General features: G+C 46.6%; 1 protein-coding gene across 2 annotated transcripts in view; it reads right to left on the minus strand.

Annotated features, from left to right (window-relative positions):
* Positions 1–14,728, minus strand: part of SNAP23 (synaptosome associated protein 23) — a 36,138-nt gene extending 21,410 nt beyond the window's left edge. Inside the window, exon 1 of one of the 2 annotated variants that reach the window (XM_073586326.1) lies at positions 14,567–14,728. The gene's annotated coding sequence lies outside the window, so the exon portion shown is untranslated. The remainder of the gene's footprint in view (positions 1–14,566) is intronic. The other variant, XM_073586332.1, reaches the window with a different exon arrangement.
* Between the last annotated feature and the right edge of the window lie 6,882 nt (positions 14,729–21,610).

Below are 21,610 nucleotides of genomic sequence, written 5' to 3' on the forward strand. Positions count from 1 at the left end.
CTCGTAATGACCTGGAGAATCATAATGGCAGGTCAGATTTAGCATCTAGTGAACCTAGCAAAAAAGCCAAGCAAAAAACAAGTGTGGGATTGCACTTTTTTTTGCAATTTCACCGCACTTGAAATTTTTTTCCCCGTTTTCGAGTACACGACATGGTAAAACCAATGGAGTCATTTAAAAGTACAACTCGTCCCACAAAAAATAAGCCCTCACATGGCCATATAGATGGAAAAATAAAAGTTATGGCTCTGGAAAGAAGGGGAGCGAAAAACGAATGCGAAAAATCGAAAAAAAGCTCCGGTCATTAAGGGGTTAATGTGAAAAATTAGTGTGCACATACTCTAAGGCTAGGTTCTCAGAATCAGCATTTACTGCATTTTTTGGATACTGCAGATTTTCTGCACCAATTAGCTAATGAAGTTTATTTGCAGTTTTTAAAGGGCATGTCACACTAAGCGATATCGCTAGCAATAGTGTCTGATACTTACCTACGACCGGCTCCCCCACTGGTTATCACTGATCGCGCGAGAACAGGCTGAACTGTTTCTCGTCGTCAGCTTCCTGCGGCGCTTCCTGCTGTGACGACGAATGACGCGTGGAGCCGGGCGGGAGGACGCAGGATCGCCTAGTGTGACAGGTAAGTAGCGACCCCCGTCCCGAGCGATGTCGCTGGTGAGATCTGCCTGTGTGGCAGCTCACTAGCGACCACTTAGCGATGTACCAGCGATCCTGACCGCGTCATATCGCTGGTCGGGATCGCTGGTACATCGCTAAGTGTGACAGTACCTAAGTGTTTAAGTCCCCCCACCCCTTATATTTGTATCGTGTTTTTATCAGCCACCCTTATGTCATGATCTGAACAAACCTACTTTGTTTTGGACACTTCCTGTTACATAGCTATGATAAAGTGTCATTAATGGAAGTCATGTGCCGATTCTTTGCATTTTTTTTTTTATCAGTAGACTTTACTAATCTCATACAAGTCTATTGGGAAAATCCACAAAGAAAAGGCATTTAACCACAAGAGAAACCTCAAAATCGCACCGCAAGTCAGTTTCCGCAGAGGGAAAAAAAACAAAAAAACAAACAGTAGGAAAAGAGATTTTTAGAAATCCCATACACAGAAAGAATTCACAAATTGGAAATATAAATCTGCACCAAATCTGCAAGGAAAAAATAAGCACCGTGTGCATGAGACTTCAGGATTCTCATTTCACTTTGCTGATATCAGGAAATCACTTGTTTTTTGTGACAAATCAGCACTGAAAAAAAAAAAAAACCTGCAACGTGTGCACACAGCCCTTTCACTGTCTTACACATTTGTATTTACGTTATCTAGTCATTTTGCCACGCGTTTGATCACCCACCATTGGTCGTTTATTTTCTGTGTATTTTTTTGGCGTTTTCTTTTGATCCTATAAGCAGTTTTATGCATTTTTCAAAAATAAATATATGTTCTCGTGATGGCGTCCTGCACATTCTTGCTTTTTTTGGGATTTTTTGCATTAGGCCAAAGTTGTCATCAGCATCGACCGCCATGATAACAGGGCACTGTTGGACGTTTTCCCACATCAGACATTTACGGCTTATCTGAGTTGTCACTTCCATAGATTCCATGTTTGGATGTCTATTTTACTGCAGTCCCAGAGGTGAAATAACAGAATATTCATCTTTAGAAATGTCATCGTTCTCGGCAACTAATAGAAGTCCTATACAAACTGATGGCGAGAGTCACGCATGCGCAGCCACCTCTCCACCGACCGCAGCACCTGCCGGAGCCCTGTTCACAAGACCAATGCCAGCAACTGCCGAAAATATGCTGTATACTCTGCGGAGTGAGAATACACCCTCCTATGTGATAGAATTTTAGCCACGCATGCTAATATTTGCTGATCAAACATGTTAAACATTTCCTATGAAGCAAGAACCTGCACTCGGAGGATAGTGGAAGCGTGCAGGGATCAGACGGTAATCTCCCTGCGAATACAGGAGATGTAGACCTGCTTGGATTATTAGACGCTTCGGGGCCCCATAAAAACCAGTACAGCCACCAGAAGTCTTCAAACATATCACTCCGATTTGCAAACAATATATTAAATACTCAAATACACATTTTATATTTACATTTTTGGCTAATTTGGTTCTTCTTTCCGTTCCATAATTTATTTATTTTTTTTTTTAATTCCATTGACACGATTGAGTCCTAGAATTTTTCCAGATCGAATTGTAGTTTTGCATGGCAATTTATTTTACCATGTACTGCAAAATGGGGGGGGGGGGGGGGGGGGGGGACAAAATTGCATTTCCGCTTTTGTTTAATTTGGTTTTCTTTTTAAGGCATTTGTTGCATATAAAAGTCACTTCCTAATTCCGTAGGATTTCAGTGGTTAAAAAAGAAATTCAAAACTTTGTAAACATATATATAAAATACAAGTTTGATGTGTCGCAATTAAATGGTTTCACAGCAGTGATCGGAGCTGGCTCTGGTTGCTGCCGTAACAGGCAGAGTCACGCTGTACAGCACAGCCTGCATCTGCCTAGTATGGAGCGGTCTGAGTGAACCCCGATTATGACATACAATAACATCAGCGTGTGCAAAGGCATTATATACATTTTCATTGGCATAAAAAAAATAAAAAAATAAAAAAATGTTGCACATTTTAAGAGATGAATGCATCTTCGACGACACATGAAAAAGAGAATTTGACTTGTAATTTGCACAATTTTCAGCCTATTTCTTAATAAACTTGTTAGGCCTCTCCTCTCAAACTTCGTCAACTATTCCAAAAGTGGCAAAAGTAAGAAAAAGTCAGACGTCTTTGCTGGAATATGTGCACAAGTGTCCACACCCTTCACCACCACGGACTATTCCCATTATAATAATCACATGTACAGTTGTGGCCAAAAGTATTGACACCCCTGCAATTCTGTCAGATAATACTCAGTTTCTTCCTGAAAATGATTGCAAACACAAATTCTTTGTTATTATTATCTTCATTTAATTTGTCTTAAATGGAAAAAAACACAAAAAGAATTGTCCTAAAGCCAAATTGGCTATAATTCCACACCAAACAAAAAAAAGAGGGTGGACAAAAGTATTGGCACTGTTCAAAAAATCATGTGATGCTTCTCTAATTTGTGTAATTAACAGCACCTGTAACTTACCTGTGGCACCTAACAGGTGTTGGCAATAACTAAATCACACTTGCAGCCAGTTGACATGGATTAAAGTTGACTCAACCTCTGTCCTGTGTCCTTGTGTACACCACATTGAGCATGGAGAAAAGAAAGAAGACCAAAGAACTGTCTGAGGACTTGAGAAACCAAATTGTGAGGAAGCATGAGCAATCTCAAGGCTACAAGTCCATCTCCAAAGACCTGAATGTTCCTGTGTCAACCGTGCGCAGTGTCATCAAGAAGTTTAAAGCCCATGGCACTGTGGCTAACCTCCCTAGATGTGGACAAAAAAGAAAAATTGACAAGAGATTTCAACGCAAGATTGTGCGGATGTTGGATAAAGAACCTCGACTAACATCCAAACAAGTTCAAGCTACCCTGCAGTCCGAGGGTGCAACAGTGTCAACCCGTACTATCCGTCGGCGTCTGAATGAAAAGGGACTGTATGGTAGGAGACCCAGGAAGACCCCACTTCTTACCCCGAGACATAAAAAAGCCAGGCTGGAGTTTGCCAAAACTTACCTGAAAAAGCCTAAAACATTTTGGAAGAATACAAAAAAAACCTCTAGATTTTCAAAGCCAGCTTACCCGTACACCCCGGTGTGTGAGATCCAATATCAATCCAGGAGAAAGTCTGCACGGAGACCAGAGCAGGAGCCAGCCACGAAAAATTCAAATGAAAAAATTAAACTTTAAACTCCAGCGGATAAAATCCAGGATGCAAAATTTAAAAAGTTTTTTCTTGCATTAGCAAAGATTTTTATTATTAAAGTCCTTCATAAAATAAATCCACACTTCTGGACAATGGTTAGATAGATTAGGGGAAGGGGGGGGGTGTTAGCCTCTCAGACTACGCGTTTCGGCGAATTAACGCCTTCTACATGGTCTGTATTAGGCTGAGGGTGCCAATACTTTTGTCTGGCCCATTTTTTTTGAGCTTTGTGTGAAATGATCAATGTTTTGCTTCATTCTCTTTTGTGTTTTTCATTTAAGACAAATTAAATGAAGATAATAATACCAAAGAATTTGTGTTTGCAATCATTTTCAGGAAGAAACTCAGTATTATCTGACAGAATTGCAGGGGTGTCAATACTTTTGGCCACAACTGTATGGTAATGGCAGAAAATCACAGGAATTATCCTGTTTTTCAGCTTCCTAAAAGCAGAGATTTCTAGGAAAATAAAAAAAAAAACAAAAAAACAAAAAACAATTCTCTGGCTCAAGTCCAGACAGCAAAACCTGATACATCAGGGGAGTGCACCAGAAAGCAGACAGTCTTCTTTAATAAGGGAGGTCTCGGTAACCACATTTGTATTAATCCAATAAAGGCAAAAAAATATGAAAATCTTAAAAACATAACATACTTTTTGTCTATGCAGAACTATGTGTCTCCATGGTTACAAACTAAGAACAGACTGTGTATACCGTGAAACTGCCAGCCACAAAGTGCCGTCACTGCTGCAACTAATCAGCGGCCTGGAGCGGGATCGTGCCATAGTTACTGACATCACTGCTAATCAATTATCCCGGTGAGTTCGGCGCGCCGCCATCAAGTTGTGGTCATTATTATCCTTGACATCTACAGAGCTGGGATGGGAGATCACGCTGATTGCAGATGCTGCGGCGTCATCTATGCTGCAGATTACTGCTGGTGGTCTCCAGTGGGGTCACCCACTCAACACAGCAATTACATCCTGTTAGAGGGGATTTCCACGTTAAGAAACATTGACCCCAAACACTTTTTATACACTATACATAAACAGATTGGGTACTCTCCCTCCCCGGGTCCACTGCGCTGGTCTCAGTGCTTTTGCTGCAGCGGGGAAATCTCAGCAGCAGCTCATATCACCACTGCAGCCAATCACCAAGCTCAGGTAGATTGCACAAGCCGCTGGGCTCACCATTGATGAGCGCCACTGATGTGGAAAGAAAGGTAGGTGATGCTAGTTACGTTCGGAATATAAGAGCGTTAAAAACTTTTAAAGGGAAGAAAAAAACCCCACAAACAACCGATCCTGTGTCCCCTGCAAGACTGCGGCTTGTCTGACTCAACAATCAGTCACGTCACCAGCCCTGCAGCCAATCAGTCAGCTCACCGGTTCTGCCTGTGTTGACCGCATTAGCCACTAAACTCACAGATTAGCGACAGCGCTGTCAACGTGACTTTACCACTGCAGACAATTATAGACACTGGGAGCAGCAGCAGAGACTCAACGTCGGGAAGGGAGAGTTTGTTTTTCGAAAACAAATTGCAGTCGAGAGACAGGTTTCAGAAAACTGGAAAATCCATTTAACTGATGAAAGATAAGTAACTCTAAGTACATTGCATTAGTTAAGGTACGCCCACATAGAACGGAAAAGCAAAAGCAAAAAAAAAAATCCCATTGCCATAAAGACAAAGAAAAAAAAAAAAAGCTACTTTTTATCATTTATTTATTATGCTTTGTATTCATAGCGCTATCATATTCTGCAGAACTTCGCTGTCCCCGATGGGGCTCGCAATCTACATTCCCTGTCAGTATGTCTTTGGAGTCTGGGAGGAAACTGGAGTACCCGGAGGAAACCCACGCAAACACAGGGAGAACATACAAATTCCTTCAGATGTTGTCCTTGGTGGGATTTGTACCCAAGACCTCAGTCCTAATCACTGAGCCACCGTGGAGTTGTGCCCACTTGATCTCTACACTATTCATTGTGAACACGACTGTTGGAGCAAGCTGAGTGCATCGCTGGGGTTTCTCCAGAAGTCCCATAGACAATGAATGGAACCAGGACAACAGCACTGCAAGGCTGCAGTGCTAACCACTGAGCCACCATGCTACCTTTTTACTTCTCTCTCACTTTTAAAAAGTTTTGTGCAAAATAGAGACGAACCATCACCGTCCCACAGAGGTACTAGAATCTACAGTGTTTATTCCACTTGGACAAAATGTGAAAGCAGCAGCCCCCTAAATTCTGACGACAGGAAACCAGCGGGGGACACGGCACTGAGCAGCCTACGTTCCCCCACATCCCCCGAGGCTCAGTAAGGGTTTATTAACTTCCCCTTTGTCTTTACGTTTCACTCCTAGCTTTAGCTAATACTGTGTTTTTTTACTTAAATTCATGTATTTAGGGCTAAAAATAATTGTTGCATTTGGGTTTCATTAAAACTTTTGCACCGCTTTGCTTTTCCAGGCGTGTTGTTTCCTGACACGTTCTACTCTAATGTGGTCATAAATCAGCTGAGAAAAAGAAAAACACCATCAGGATTAGAATAACCAACTCCAGAATGTCATAGTGAGCTCACTGACAGATTCTCAGTGAACTCATTCTGCAGCCAGCAATGGACAACAGAGGCAAAAGGGTGTAACATTCTTAATGCAGCCCATATACTGTCATTATTATTAGTCCCAACTACATGAATTTAAGAAAAGTCTCCCAAATGTGGAGGACCCTTTAAGGGGGTTTTCCACTAAAGGTGGAGAGCCATACCTATAAGAAAATCTCCCTGCTCGTCACCTCTGCCCCAGACTGTTGGGGGCCGCTCTGTTGAGGACCCAGAGGAAATAGGGTTTTATTTTAGGAAAAACACTGTCGACCAGAACAGCCGGTCAGAGAGCGCGGTGCACAGTACGGCGAGACCCTCAACCAGAACAGCCGGTCAGAGAGCACGGTGCACAGTACGGCGAGACCCTCAACCAGAACAGCCGGTCAGAGAGCGCGGCGCACAGTACGGCGCAGGCCTGTGGAGTCGGTAAGCCAAACCCGCGACTCTGACTCCTCAATTTCCCTTACACGGACTCCGATATATATTGCTTATATTTAAGTGAAAAATTTATTGTAGTACAATGCGAACATCAGACACTTAATCATTTTTATGATACAATAATCAAGATATTTTTAATTAGAACATAATATCTATTTATTGGAATACAACTTTAGAACACAAAAAACTAATAAAATGTAAATATGTAATACACTATGTAATATCGAATATATACAATATATATATATATATATATATATATATATATATATATATATATATATATATATATATATATATATATATACACACTCACTGGCCACTTTATTAGGTACACCTGTCCAACTGTGTGTTAAGACTTAATTTCTAATCAGCCAATCACATGGCGGCAACTCAGTGCATTTAGGCATGTAGACATGGTCAAGACAATCTCCTGCAGTTCAAACCGAGCATCAGTATGGGGAAGAAAGGTGATTTGAGTGCCTTTGAACGTGGCATGATTGTTGGTGCCAGAAGGGCTGGTCTGAGTATTTCAGAAACTGCTGATCTACTGGGATTTTCACGCACAACCATCTCTAGGGTTTACAGAGAATGGTCCGAAAAAGAAAAAAAATCCAGTGAGCGGCAGTTCTGTGGCCGGAAATGCCTTGTTGATGCCAGAGGTCAGAGGAGAATGGGCATACTGGTTTGAGCTGATAGAAAGGCAACAGTGACTCAAATTGCCACCCGTTACAACCAAGGTAGGCAGAAGAGCATCTCTGAACGCACAGTGCGTCGAACTTTGAGGCAGATGGGCTACAGCAGCAGAAGACCACACTGGGTACCACTCCTCTCAGCTAAGAACAGGCATCTGATGGCTACTTTCAGCAGGATAATGCGCCATGTCATAAAGCTCGATTCATCTCAGATTGGTTTCTTGAACATGACAATGAGTTCACTGTACTCAAATGGCCTCCTCAGTCACCAGATCTCAATCCAATAGAGCATCTTTGGGATGTGGTGGAACGGGAGATTCGCATCAGGGATGTGCAGCCGACAAATCTGCGCCAACTGTGTGATGCCATCATGTCAATATGGTCCAAAATCTCTGAGGAATGCTTCCAGCACCTTGTTGAATCTCTGCCACGAAGAATTGAGGCAGTTCTGAAGGCAAAAGGGGGTCCAACCCCTTACTAGCATGGTGTACCTAATAAAGTGGCCAGTGAGTGTGTATATATATATATATATATATATATATACACACACACACACTATGTAATAAAACTATGTAAGTGGCAAAAAACTGTTTTCAACAAAAACCTACTAAATAACATTTGTGCAGTCTATGAATTTGTTCTAAGAAATAGAATTGCCTCCATCAGATCCTCCTTCATAGAGGACCTCAAATCTGACCTAATAATTTTAAGGCCAGAGAACAACCTCTCTACACTAACTTGGGTTGGAGGCAAAGCCGTAACCACATGGGCAACATCTCTAACAATTTCCAAGTATAAGGGAATTGCCTCATGCACAGTCAGTTTTGATGAACGGTTGAATTTTTCTATTTCTTTGAGAGAAAGTGAAACATTTTACTGAAATATGGTCAATCTGCTTGCTATAGGAGACGGAGTGAAGTCTTTTTCCTTGCGGCAACGCTTTGCCTGCTCCATGTCATCCAAATACTTGTCAAGGTCAAAACTCCTCATCTGATGAGGATGAAGATATGGCAGCAGTAGCACTGTCAGGACCCAAGTCCTCTTGCACCTGGCAGTCCTCCTGTATAGCCCACTCATCCTAACTGCTACCTCAGTCAGAGCTTCTTTTCCTTTAGTAAGCTGTTGATCATCAAGCAGTATACGATGACTTGGGTCCACATAAACAGCTGCCAGAAAAATTTTTATTTTCCAATAGCTGTGTCTCTCTCCGTTTAATTGAAGCAGAAATGCCATCTGTGATTAAACCTCATCTTTGGGACAAGCAAAATAGCAAGTTCTTCCACTCCCTTATGAAAATGCCAGAAGTTAAATCCTCAGCTTGTAATTTTTTAGTCATGGTAAATGGGTGATTAAGCAATTCCTCCAATTCAGCCACCGGTGTCCATTGACCTTCATTTAGGGTTACCTGAGGGTTCGCCATATCTGTAAGAAACGGTTTTAGTTCAAGCAATCGCTCAATCATTAAATAAGTGCTTCCCCACCGAGTGGCTTGATCGACAATTGCCCCTTTCCCAGCATGTCTCTTCAAGATGGAATCAATTTTAGGGGTTCCTGGCAGCAATAGCCAATTTCCTCACTTTTCCAGCGTGTCCCTCTTGCAGACTATCTCTTATTGCCAGCTGCAGCGTGTGAACAACACAGCGCATGTGATGAATAGGAAAGTGTTTTGAAGCAGCTTCAACAAGATCATCTATTTCTACAGTATAATTTTGCTGTTCTTCTGTAGTAATATGTTTGTTCCTCAGTTACATGAACAGCACTGTGGCCTTCCATCTCAAACATACTGAATCCTAAATGTTCCTCTAGCTCAGAGGTCGCGCTACATATTTTTCAGAGGAGTATTTTTCACCACGGAGGAGTACACACACCACCCCACACACACCACCCCACACACACACACACACACACCACCCCACACACACCATTGCACACAGACCACCCCACACACACACACCATTGCACACAGACCACCCCACACACACACACACACACACACACACACCATTGCACACAGACCACCCCACACACACACACACACACACACCATTGCACACAGACCACCCCACACACACACACACACACACACACACACCATTGCACAGACCACCCCACACACACACACACACCATTGCACAGACCACCCCACACACACACACACACCATTGCACAGACCACCCCACACACACACACACACCATTGCACAGACCACCCCACACACACACACACACACCATTGCACAGACCACCCCACACACACACACACCATTGCACAGACCACCCCACACACACACACACCATTGCACAGACCACCCCACACACACACACACCATTGCACAGACCACCCCACACACACACACACCATTGCACAGACCACCCCACACACACACACCATTGCACAGACCACCCCACACACACACACCATTGCACAGACCACCCCACACACACACACCATTGCACAGACCACCCCACACACACACACCATTGCACAGACCACCCCACACACACACCATTGCACAGACCACCCCACACACACACCATTGCACAGACCACCCCACACACACACCATTGCACAGACCACCCCACACACACACACACCATTGCACAGACCACCCCACACACACACACACCATTGCACAGACCACCCCACACACACACACACCATTGCACAGACCACCCCACACACACACACACCATTGCACAGACCACCCCACACACACACACACCATTGCACAGACCACCCCACACACACACACACCATTGCACAGACCACCCCACACACACACACACACACCATTGCACAGACCACCCCACACACACACACACACCATTGCACAGACCACCCCACACACACACACACACCATTGCACAGACCACCCCACACACACACACCATTGCACAGACCACCCCACACACACACACACCATTGCACAGACCACCCCACACACACACACACCATTGCACAGACCACCCCACACACACACACACACCATTGCACAGACCACCCCACACACACACACACACCATTGCACAGACCACCCCACACACACACACACACCATTGCACAGACCACCCCACACACACACACACCATTGCACAGACCACCCCACACACACCATTGCACAGGCCACCCCACACACACACACACACACACACCATTGCACAGACCCCTCAGTGACATAATTCATTTGTTACACATATGATTGCTGATGCTCAGGAGCCAATTGTACACATCGTCCATGATAACAATGGAAACAAATCAGTGCCCCCAGACACCGGTGGTCGGCTCTGCCTATAGCAGTCCGGCAGATAACAGCATGCACATACAGGTCACTGGCCACAGGCCTCAGCACAGCGGCAATAACAGCCCCCCTCCCCCTGCGAGTCCCCGGGGATTAGTACCGTACAGGCGACCTTGCTATGGATGGAGGGCGCCCTGCGCGACCACTTTCCCTCCCTTGTATATATGGCTCCGCTCCCACTCTCCCTCCCTTGTATATATGGCTCCGCTCCCACTCTCCCTCCCTTGTATATATGGCTCCGCTCCCACTCTCCCTCCCTTGTATATATGGCTCCGCTCCCACTCTCCCTCCCTTGTATATATGGCTCCGCTCCCACTCTCCCTCCCTTGTATATATGGCTCCGCTCCCACTCTCCCTCCCTTGTATTTATGGCTCCGCTCCCACTCTCCCTCCCCTGTATATATGGCTCCGCTCCCACTCTCCCTCCCCTGTATATATGGCTCCGCTCCCATTCTCCCTCCCCTGTATATATGGCTCCACTCCCACTCTCCTTCCCTTGTATATATGGCTCCGCTCCCACTCTCCCTCCCTTGTATATATGGCTCCGCTCCCACTCTCCCTCCCTTGTATATATGGCTCCGCTCCCATTCTCCTTCCCTTGTATATATGGCTCCGCTCCCACTCTCTCTCCCTCCCTTGTATATATGGCTCTGCTCCCATTCTCCTTCCCTTGTATATATGGCTCCGCTCCCACTCTCTCTCCCTTATATATATGGCTCCGCTCGGCTTCCCCATCCTCCCCCATCATACTTACCCTCACGTCGCTGAACTTCCTTCCCGTCGCTGCACGTCCCTGCATCTCGCGGCGCTTCAGCTTCTTCCTGTGCGGAGCGGTCACGTGCTACCGCTCATTAAGGTCCATGAATATGGACGCCACGCCTATGGGAGATGAGTGGCGTCCATATTCATGACCTTAAATGAGCGGTAGCACGTGACCGCTCAGCGCTGGATGAAGCCGCCGCGGGATGCAGGGTGAGTATCAGCTGCTGTACCGCCCCCCGGCTCCTCTTGTGTCCGCGGACCGGCAAGGGCACTGCAACGGCCCGGTCCTGGGCCGCGGACCGGCGGTTGGGGACCCCTGGCTTAGAACGATGCGTCCCGTGGACGTATCGTACTAATCTGAAGGCGTTTTTTCGCCTGCCTGTGCGTCATAGACGCCCAGACAGGCGTTAATGCGACCTCTGCTCTAGCTGTTGTTCATTAAGGGGGCTTCACACAAAGCGATATCGCTAGCAATATCGCTAAAGCGTCACCGATTTTGTGACGCAGCAGCGATATTGCTAGTGATATCGTTACATGTGACACCTCCGACCGGCTCCCCCACTGGTTATCGCTGATCGCGCGAGAACGTCCTGGGCCGTTTCTCGTCGACGGCTTCCTGCTGGCGCCGACGAGCGACGCGTGGACGTCTTCATCGCCGCGTCTGACAGGTAAGTAATGACCGCTGCTATGTCGCTGGTGAGATCTGCCTGTGTGGCAGTTTACTAGCGATCCTAACCGGGTCATATCGTTGTTGGGATCGCTGGTGCATCGCTAAGGCTGTGTTCACACACAGCGTTGTTTTTTGCGTTTTTCCCGCGGATTTACCAAAAATCCGCCCAAAAAACGCTTAAAAGCAGCTTCCCATTCATTTTAATGCATTTTGCACTTTTTGTGCATATTGATGTGTTTTTTACCATGAAAAAACGCTTCGCGGCAAAAAACGCAGCATGCTCATTAATTTTGCGGTAAATTCCGCATTTCTGGCTATTTTCTGTGTGTCTGGGGACGCGCGGCAAAAACGCGTGGAAAAAAATGCACGTTTTCTGGGAAGGAGTTCTGTTTTTATGCAGAAATTTTCTGCATACGTGTGCACATAGCCTAAGGGTCCCGTTACATTTAGGCTATGTGCACACGTTGCAGAAAATTTCTGCTCAAAAACCTGAATCCCTTCCCAGAAACCGCACCTATTTTTCCGCGGCGGTTTTTGTGCGTTTATGCGTTTTTTTCCGCAGCGGTTTCAAACCGCATGGAAAAAGCCAAAACCGCGGAAAAATCTGCAAAATTAATTAGCATGCTGCGGTTTTTACCGCGATATGGTTTTTTCGCGGTAAAAAACGCATCAATGTGCCCAAAAAGTGCAAAATGCATAGAAATGACTGGGAAGCTTATTTTTAGCGGTTTTATAGTGAAAACCGCGGTAAAAACCGCTAAAAAAACGCTGTGTGTGAACACAGCCTTACTCTCATTCATCAGTTTAATTGTACTTACCATGTTTGAAGCACTGTCCGTTACAATAGCAAGAACCTGTTCTTGTGTAAATGTAGCCTTAGATCAGGAATAGAACAGTCATTTATAGGACATTTCATAACTTTCCCAAATTCCTATGAAAAAATATTCAGCACATTCTGCATTGAACTACTGTACCCAATTTATTATATATTTTAGGAGTCGGTCCATTTTATACCGACTCCACAGCCCTGGTACGGCGAGACCCTCAACCAGAGCAGCCGGTCAGAGAGCGGGGCGCACAGTACAGCGAGACCCTCAACCAGAACAGCCGGTCAGCGAGCGCGGCGCACAGTACGGCGAGACCCTCAACCAGAGCAGCCGGTCAGCGAGCGCGGCGCACAGTACGGCGAGACCCTCAACCAGAGCAGCCGGTCAGCGAGCGCGGCGCACAGTACGGCGAGACCCTCAACCAGAGCAGCCGGTCAGCGAGCGCGGCGCACAGTACGGCGAGACCCTCAACCAGAGCAGCCGGTCAGCGAGCGCGGCGCACAGTACGGCGAGACCCTCAACCAGAGCAGCCGGTCAGAGAGCGCGGCGCACAGTACGGCGAGACCCTCAACCAGAGCAGCCGGTCAGAGAGCGCGGCGCACAGTACGGCGAGACCCTCAACCAGAGCAGCCGGTCAGAGAGCGCGGCGCACAGTACGGCGAGACCCTCAACCAGAGCAGCCGGTCAGAGAGCGCGGCGCACAGTACGGCGAGACCCTCAACCAGAACAGCCGGTCAGCGAGCGCGGCGCACAGTACGGCGAGACCCTCAACCAGAGCAGCCAGTCAGAGAGCGCGGCGCACAGTACGGCGAGACCCTCAACCAGAGGAGCCGGTCAGAGAACGCGGTGCACAGTACGGCGAGACCCTCAACCAGAACAGCCAGTCAGAGAGCGCGGCGCACAGTACGGCGAGACCCTCAACCAGAACAGCCAGTCAGAGAACGCGGTGCACAGTACGGCGAGACCCTCAACCAGAACAGCCGGTCAGAGAGCGCGGCGCACAGTACGGCGAGACCCTCAACCAGAACAGCCGGTCAGAGAGCGCGGCGCACAGTACGGCGAGACCCTCAACCAGAACAGCCGGTCAGAGAGCGCGGCGCACAGTACGGCGAGACACAAACAAAATGCAAACTGACCCCAAATTGTGGCAAATCAGACAGCTGATTGGGGGAAAGGAAGTGACATAGAACTAGAGACCCCCCCAAACTGTGCCTGCGCCCTGCCACATACCACCGTCACTGGGGGCAGCAGCTATGCCATGGAGCCCACAACTCTGCCCCCTACTGGAAGCACCCAAACTACAAACACAGGCAGGAACGCATACAACCGTCCCTACACTCCCTGTGCTGCGCCGTGTAGTACCACACAGCTGGCTCCCTGGGCACATACCTGCAGAATCCTGCCCAGACCGGTTCCCAGTTCCGCGTCCTGTTCTCTCCACACACTGATACGGGCGCCGGAAACCGGGAGGCAACTTCTACCAGACTCTTTTCCCGTCCGTCACACGCCACGCCCACACTGCTACTTCTAACCAATAAGCGCTCAGCGCCCTCCCGCCGCGGCCAATAGCAGCGCGGTTCCCGTCAGACCGCCATGTGAGTGACAACCGCTGCTGTGTGCAGGCATGTAACAGGTCGCAGCCCGGCTCTTCCTGTCAGGAGTTTCCTCCTCACACTGGTCGCAGGGCAGGAATCTCCCTCCATGTAACGCGCAACTGCTGGAGGAACAATTCCACAACATGGTGTCACTTGGGCGACCCTGCGAGTTTAACCCCTTCTTGCTCTGGACAGTTTCCATAGTTATAACTTTTTATGTTGATGTTTTTAGTCTGCCGAGCTGAGGTTTTTAGTTGTACGTCTTTTTAATGCTTTTTTTTTTTTTTTTAGAGCGCTTCTGCCATCAGAAAGTGGAAATTTAGGTTGTGTGTGTGTGTATATATATATATATATATATATATATATATATATATATATATATATATTTTTTTTTTACAGCATCTCTCATAGGGGTGAATGAATATTTTATTTTGATTGGTCAGGCGATTACTGACGCAGCGACACCAAATATGATGTATTTTTCAGTCCTTGGAGCCTCATTAACTGTATGGCCAGAGATGACGCCCAGCAGAGCATCTGTATCATTGCAGTCCGCGGCCCGGTCAGTGTGTATGCCCCAAGCCCATTTTTCTGGAGTTTCAGAAACCAAACCCCAGAAAAACCGCTCACCATAGGCATACCTCCCAACTTTTCGGGTGTGTGCACACGCTGCGGATTCTGCTGCGGTTCCTCAGAGGATTTGGCCACTGCGGATCCGCAGCAGTTTTTGCTGTGGTGTACAGTACCCTAATATCCTATGGATATTAAAAACCGCAGTGCAGACGGTGCGGATTTTTCCACGCGGTTTTCTTGCGGTTTCTAAACCGCAAAGAATTGACATGTCAATTCTTTTTGCGGATTCTGCTGCGGTTTGCCATCTCCTCCATTGTGGAGATGAAAAACCGCAGGTAAAACCGCAGGTCTTTTGACCTGCAGATTTACCTGCGGATTTTACAAAATCCGTGCGGCCCAATCTGCAGCGTGTGCACATACCCTTAAAGAAGGGAAAGAGGGACAAAGGCTGCGACACGCGCACAGCAAATTGTAGGCCACGCCCCGACCACACCCATTTTACAACTAGTCACACCCATGTCCACGCCCAACCGCACCCATTTAGCACTGCTGATCACACTGAGGGCACAGTGGCTGGTACTGTGGGCACTAGGGTGACCACAAAAAAATCGATGTCGGAATTTTGTCCGTCTGGACCCCACAAAACGATTCCCCTTTCCAGATATTGAGATAGCCAAAATTTGAGCTCGATCAAACGACGTTAACCCGTGCCGCTCGTCGCTCAAAGTTTGAAAAAATCCAAATTGAGGTTTTTTAAGATTTAGGTATTTTGCATAGTCTGTTAGACTATAAAGAATGTGACAACATTGCAGAAATAGCCCTGACCAAATTTTCGAACCATTTGTGGTATTTGAATGCAGAGTTGGTGGGATTATCGTTTTTTGATCCCACCATTACAGACAATGAAAAGTTGTTAATGGCTAATAAATTGCTCAGTAGCACAGATGAACCATCAGAGCACACTAGGGTTGTAAAGCCAAAAGTTAGGAAAGAAAAATTAAAAGAGGTAGGAAGTAACCGACTTTAACGACCTTCGGACAAAAGATGAAGAACAAAAGCAATATGTCCTGCAAGTTGTAAGCAAATGCCGAGCATTATATTCTGACGTTTCAAAAACTACTTTAACAAAAGCTCTAGAATAGATTAGATAACTATGTAAAATTATCAACTCATGTAGGTTAGCGTTCTCTGATGGTTCATCTGTGCTACTGAGCAATTTATTAGCCATTAACAACTTTTCATTGTCTGTAATGGTGGGATCAAAAAACGATAATCCCACCAACTTTGCATTCAAATACCACAAATGGTTCGAAAATTTGGTCAGGGCTATTTCTGCAATGTTGTTGTCACATTCCTTATAGTCTAACAGACTATGCAAAATACCTAAATCTTTAAAAACCTCAATTTGGATTTTTTCAAACTTTGAGCAACGAGCGGCACGGGTTAACGTCGTTTGATCAAGCTCAAATTTTGGCTATCTCAATATCTGGAAAGGGGAATCGTTTTGTGGGGTCCAGACGGACAAGATTCCAACATTTTTTTCCCCCCATATGAGATCCGGTCACCCTAGTGGGCACACTGACTGGTACTAAGGAAAAGAAAGAAAACAGAGAGGGAGAAAACAAAGAAAGGAGAGAAAGAGGGGAAAGAAAGAACAGAGAGTGAAAGAAAGAACAAAGTGAGAGAAAGAAAGGGGAAAAAAAGAAAGATCAGAGAGATAGAGGGGAAAGAACAGACAGAGAAAGAAAAAGAGGCAGGAAAGAAACAGAGAAAGAAAGAGGGGAAAGAAAGAACAGAAAGAGGGGAAAGAAAGAACAGAGAGAGAGAGAAAAAAGAGGGGAAAGAAAGAAAGAGCATAGAGAGATCAGAGAGAGAAAGAAAGAACAGAAAGAAAGAGAAAGAAAAAAAGAAAGATTAGAGAGAGAAAGAAAGAACAGAGAGAGAAAGAAAAAGAGAGGGAAAGACAGAACAGAGGATGAGAAAGAAACAGAAAGAAATAAAGAAAGAACAGAGAAAGAAAGAAACAGAGAGAGAGAGAGAAAGAAAGAAATAAAGAAAGATACTATAGCAGCCCGACTCCCATTGTAGTGCCCACCTGAGCCTCCCAGTGCAGGACATATCATGATCCGCTCACATGGCCGGCATCCCCGATTCCAAGGCGATCCTGCTGTCCGCGCTGTTGGAGAAGGACATGGTGATGGATCTGAAGCATTCCTCGTTCTGTCACAATCTCCTCATGAATTTACCTCATTTCCGGTCAGCTTCCAGCACATCACTTCTGGTGGACCGTCATGTGCAAGTTTTAAAGTGCTCCGCCGTGTTCTCCTGTGTCCATGGGAAAAGCCCGGTTTGTATGCCTCGTACACACTTGGCTCCGCTCCGTATATCCCGTACACATATGGCTCCACTCCATACACACATGGCTCCGCTCTGCATACCCCATACACAAGCGGCTCCGCTCCGTACACCTTATACACGCACGGCTCCGCTCCGTACACCTCGTACACGTGCGGCTCTGCTCCGTACGCCCCGTACACACACGTGGCTCTGCTCTGTACACCTCATACACACGTAGCTCCGTACACCTCGTACACGCGCGGCTCCACTTCGTACACCTCGTACACACGCGGCTCCGCTCCGTACACCTTGTACACGCGCGGCTCCGCTCTGTACACCTCGTACACACGAGGCACTGCTCCGTACACCTCATACACACATGGCTCTGCTCCAAACACCTCATACACACGTGGCTCCGTACACCTTGTACACACGTGGCTCTTCTCCATACACCTCATACACGCGCAGCTCTGCTCCGTACACTTTGGACACACACGGCTCAGCTCAGCACACCTCGTACACACGCGGCTCTGCTCCATACACCTCATACACACGCGGCTCTGCTCCATACACCTCATACACATGCGGCTCTGCTCCATACACCTCATACACACGCAGCTCCGCTCCGTACACCTCGTACACACGTGGCTCTGCTCCGTACACCTCGTACACACGCAGCTCTGCTCCATACCTCATACACACGCGGCTCCGCTCCACAAATCTCGTACACGTGGCTCTGCTCCGTACACCTCGCACACACGCAGCTCCGCTCCGTACATCTCGTACACACGCGGCTCCGCTCCGTACACCTCGTACACGTGGCTCTGCTCCGTACACCTCGTACACACACGGCTCCGCTCTGTACACCTCGAACATGCGGCTCCGCTCCATACACCTCATACACGTGCGGCTCCACTCCATACACCTCGTACACACTTGGCTCCGCTCCGTACACCTTGTATATACACAGCTCTGCTACATCCACACTGTAAACCCCTCCTGACCCCACACAGAAACTTACTCCATCCAGCACCATGACAACCTGTACAGCAGAGTCCTGCAGACACGGAGGCTCCTGATCATATGACCCCTGACTCCTCCCCTCCTGTGACCTCATCACAGGTCCTGTGCACGCAGCCACAGAACATCATTGCAGGCTGCGGTGGGTCTCTGGGAGGGTGAGGATGGGATCGGTGCATGGGGGGGCGTGGCGGCAGTGCAATGCGAGAAAAACAGCTTCCAGGCAAGACGTGGGTGGGGAGTGACAAATGCGGGACTGTCCCGCGAGAATTGGGACGGTTGAGAGCTATGCATAGGCAACATGATGTGAACATAGAGCCAGAGCCAAATACTGGGACTGCACATCACCCTTGGCCTTTAGAAGCCCACCGATCGGCTCCACGGAAGCAGAGCGGCAGTAATTTAGTAGTCCCTGTAGCCCAGTTTACCATGTATTGGAATTAGCAATCCTAAAAGTCACTATCAATCCAAAACAGAATCTCAATTTGCCGACATGGTGTTTCGGGGGCATTGCCCTTCATTAGTGCAAAGTATGAGAACTGATTTGGATAGGTGAGAGCCTCTGGACTGGAATCTAAGGGTTAACTTTCTCCTTGTGGACACTGACAAGCCAAGCCTAGTCCTCTTTGAAGTCACAATTTGCATATTTAATTTCCCAGGGAAGCATGCATGGCTTATAAGTCTCCTCACTCTGACATGCGAGACCTGACTTTGTGAAGGGTTAAAACTAAAATCAGAGCTGAAGTTTCGTTTTATCCATTCTCTGAAGGTTTCGTTTCTCCATTTTTGTTGCTGTAAGATAAATTTTTGTAATTGGGATGGGCTGTCATGAAACCAGACTGTTCCCATCAGGTGCAAGATAAGGGAGGCGGGGGTGTAGAACTCTGAAGAATATGCCATTATACTATTATCTATTTGGATATGGACATATATGTAGTTTCCGGTTTTCTTGCAATATTATTGGCTTATACAGTTGTTGCCAACTTTTGGAGTTTTGTGTGAAATGATCAATGTTTTGCTTTTTGCTTCATTCTCTTTTGTGTTTTTTTATTTAAGACAAATTAAATGAAGATAATAATACCAAAGAATTTGTGTTTGCAATCATTTTCAGGAAGAAACTGAGTATTATCTGACAGAATTGCAAGGGTGTCAATACTTTTGGCCACAACTGTAAAGTGAAATGATGCTATTGGTGGTTGAGAACTTTGCATAATTAAGCAAAAGATTATAAAAGAAGTGACTAAAATAAAGGGGACTAGTGATCTGTCTCGATCCTCCCATACAGCGACCCCCCGTCTCCGTGTGGTCATTCCCAGTTGCTAGCAACACTCTGTGGAATAATTTGGACATCACTGGCTCAACCGTGAAGGGTTAATTTAGCCCTCCCTCGATAGCTACCCCGACAGCTGGCCGCCCAACGTGGGGCCCCCAAATAGGGACCCTCTGCCCCCGGAGGACAAGACAAAGGACCCTCGGAGCGGACACAGGTGCTGGAAAATTGGGACTGATCATCCCCCACGACAACCACGGTAAGTTGGCAGTTATACTGTTCAGACTGACCGTTGGTGTGGTTTTCCTGTGCTTGCTGCTGCAAAGAGGATCTCAGGTTTGTCCCCGTGGTGGGGTGATTCATGGGTGGAATCATATAGAGGTGCAGTCCCGTTGGGGGCCCAGTGCTCGAACCGTACCTCATAAGGGACGGACACCCCGGATTGACCAGTGATTGTGGCTTTCTTTATAGTCAAAATATCCTGAAATCCTGAATTCACTGTTTGAGTCAGGCGTGGTGATGTGATCGAAGACTGGGTAGGATACGTAACTCAGGTACATATAGATATATATAACCAGAGGTGTCCGGAGGGATAGTCTGAGACGCCCTCCTCCTTTCACTGAGTACTGCGTTGAATTTTGGGCTTCCCAGAGGGGGTTGACCCTGTGGAACAGACTGATACGGCTGCTCCAGATCTGTGCACAACTGAAGTAAGGATATTTAGCTCTAAATGAGAGAATCCGTGGAAGGAAAAGAAGAATTTTGTGGCTTGGCACATGAACTGTGTGACGAAGGTGTTAGGAAGAACAGAGAAAGTGAATTCTGATTGTTTCTGTTACTGCTATGTTGAAGAAGGAAAAATTGTCTATTATTATGGCAAGGATGGGATGTATTGTGGTTCAAGAAAGTGACTGTGGTGTGAGAATTGAGGAAGTGATTAAAGAAGAAACGGATATCGAGACTGATGTGTCAGGCAGATAAATAGTTAAAAGTGAGGATTTGAAAAAAGAGGTCTCCCTGCTAGATGATAATTGTACAAGGAGACCGGGAGACGCTGACGGTACCTATTATCATCCACCGCTAGCCTCAGTCACTGTTATGCCTAATATTGCTAGTGGTTATGAGTATCCACTCCCTTCCAGATCCAGAAAAAAAAAGTTTTCAGAAGACTTTAACCAGCTCTGTATCAGCAGGGAAAGAGAAAAAAAAAAAGCAAACTAGCAAGCTAGCAGCTGCTTCAGTACCCCCTCCCATCTTAGCTCACACCATATCCCCCTTCGCCCCCACCGCAGCTCGTTCAGTTTGTAATCTCTCCCAAATGTCCAGTAAATTTACTAGGGGCAGATTTATTATCACAGTTCCGCTCCAGAATACAATTCCAAGATGATGGTTGGATGGCTCTTATGTTATATAATCCCTATATAGATGAAGACAGTGAGGAAATCTGTATTTTGCATGCCTTTCCCACAGTTATGCCACAAGGGGCCCAAAACAGTCCCAACTAGTTTGCAAAAAAAGATATGAGCAGGTGTCTTTTGTCATTGATGCCATTGTTAGCCTCCTTAAGTATCTGGCAGCACTGAACTGTCGGGTTTCGGCCTTGAAACTTCAGTTCTGCCTTGGTCAAGTGATATTCTT

This window comes from Dendrobates tinctorius, unplaced genomic scaffold (genome assembly GCF_039654945.1).
Source record: "Dendrobates tinctorius isolate UK_male_01 unplaced genomic scaffold, ASM3965494v1 ptg000010l, whole genome shotgun sequence".
Lineage (NCBI taxonomy): Eukaryota > Metazoa > Chordata > Amphibia > Anura > Dendrobatidae > Dendrobates > Dendrobates tinctorius.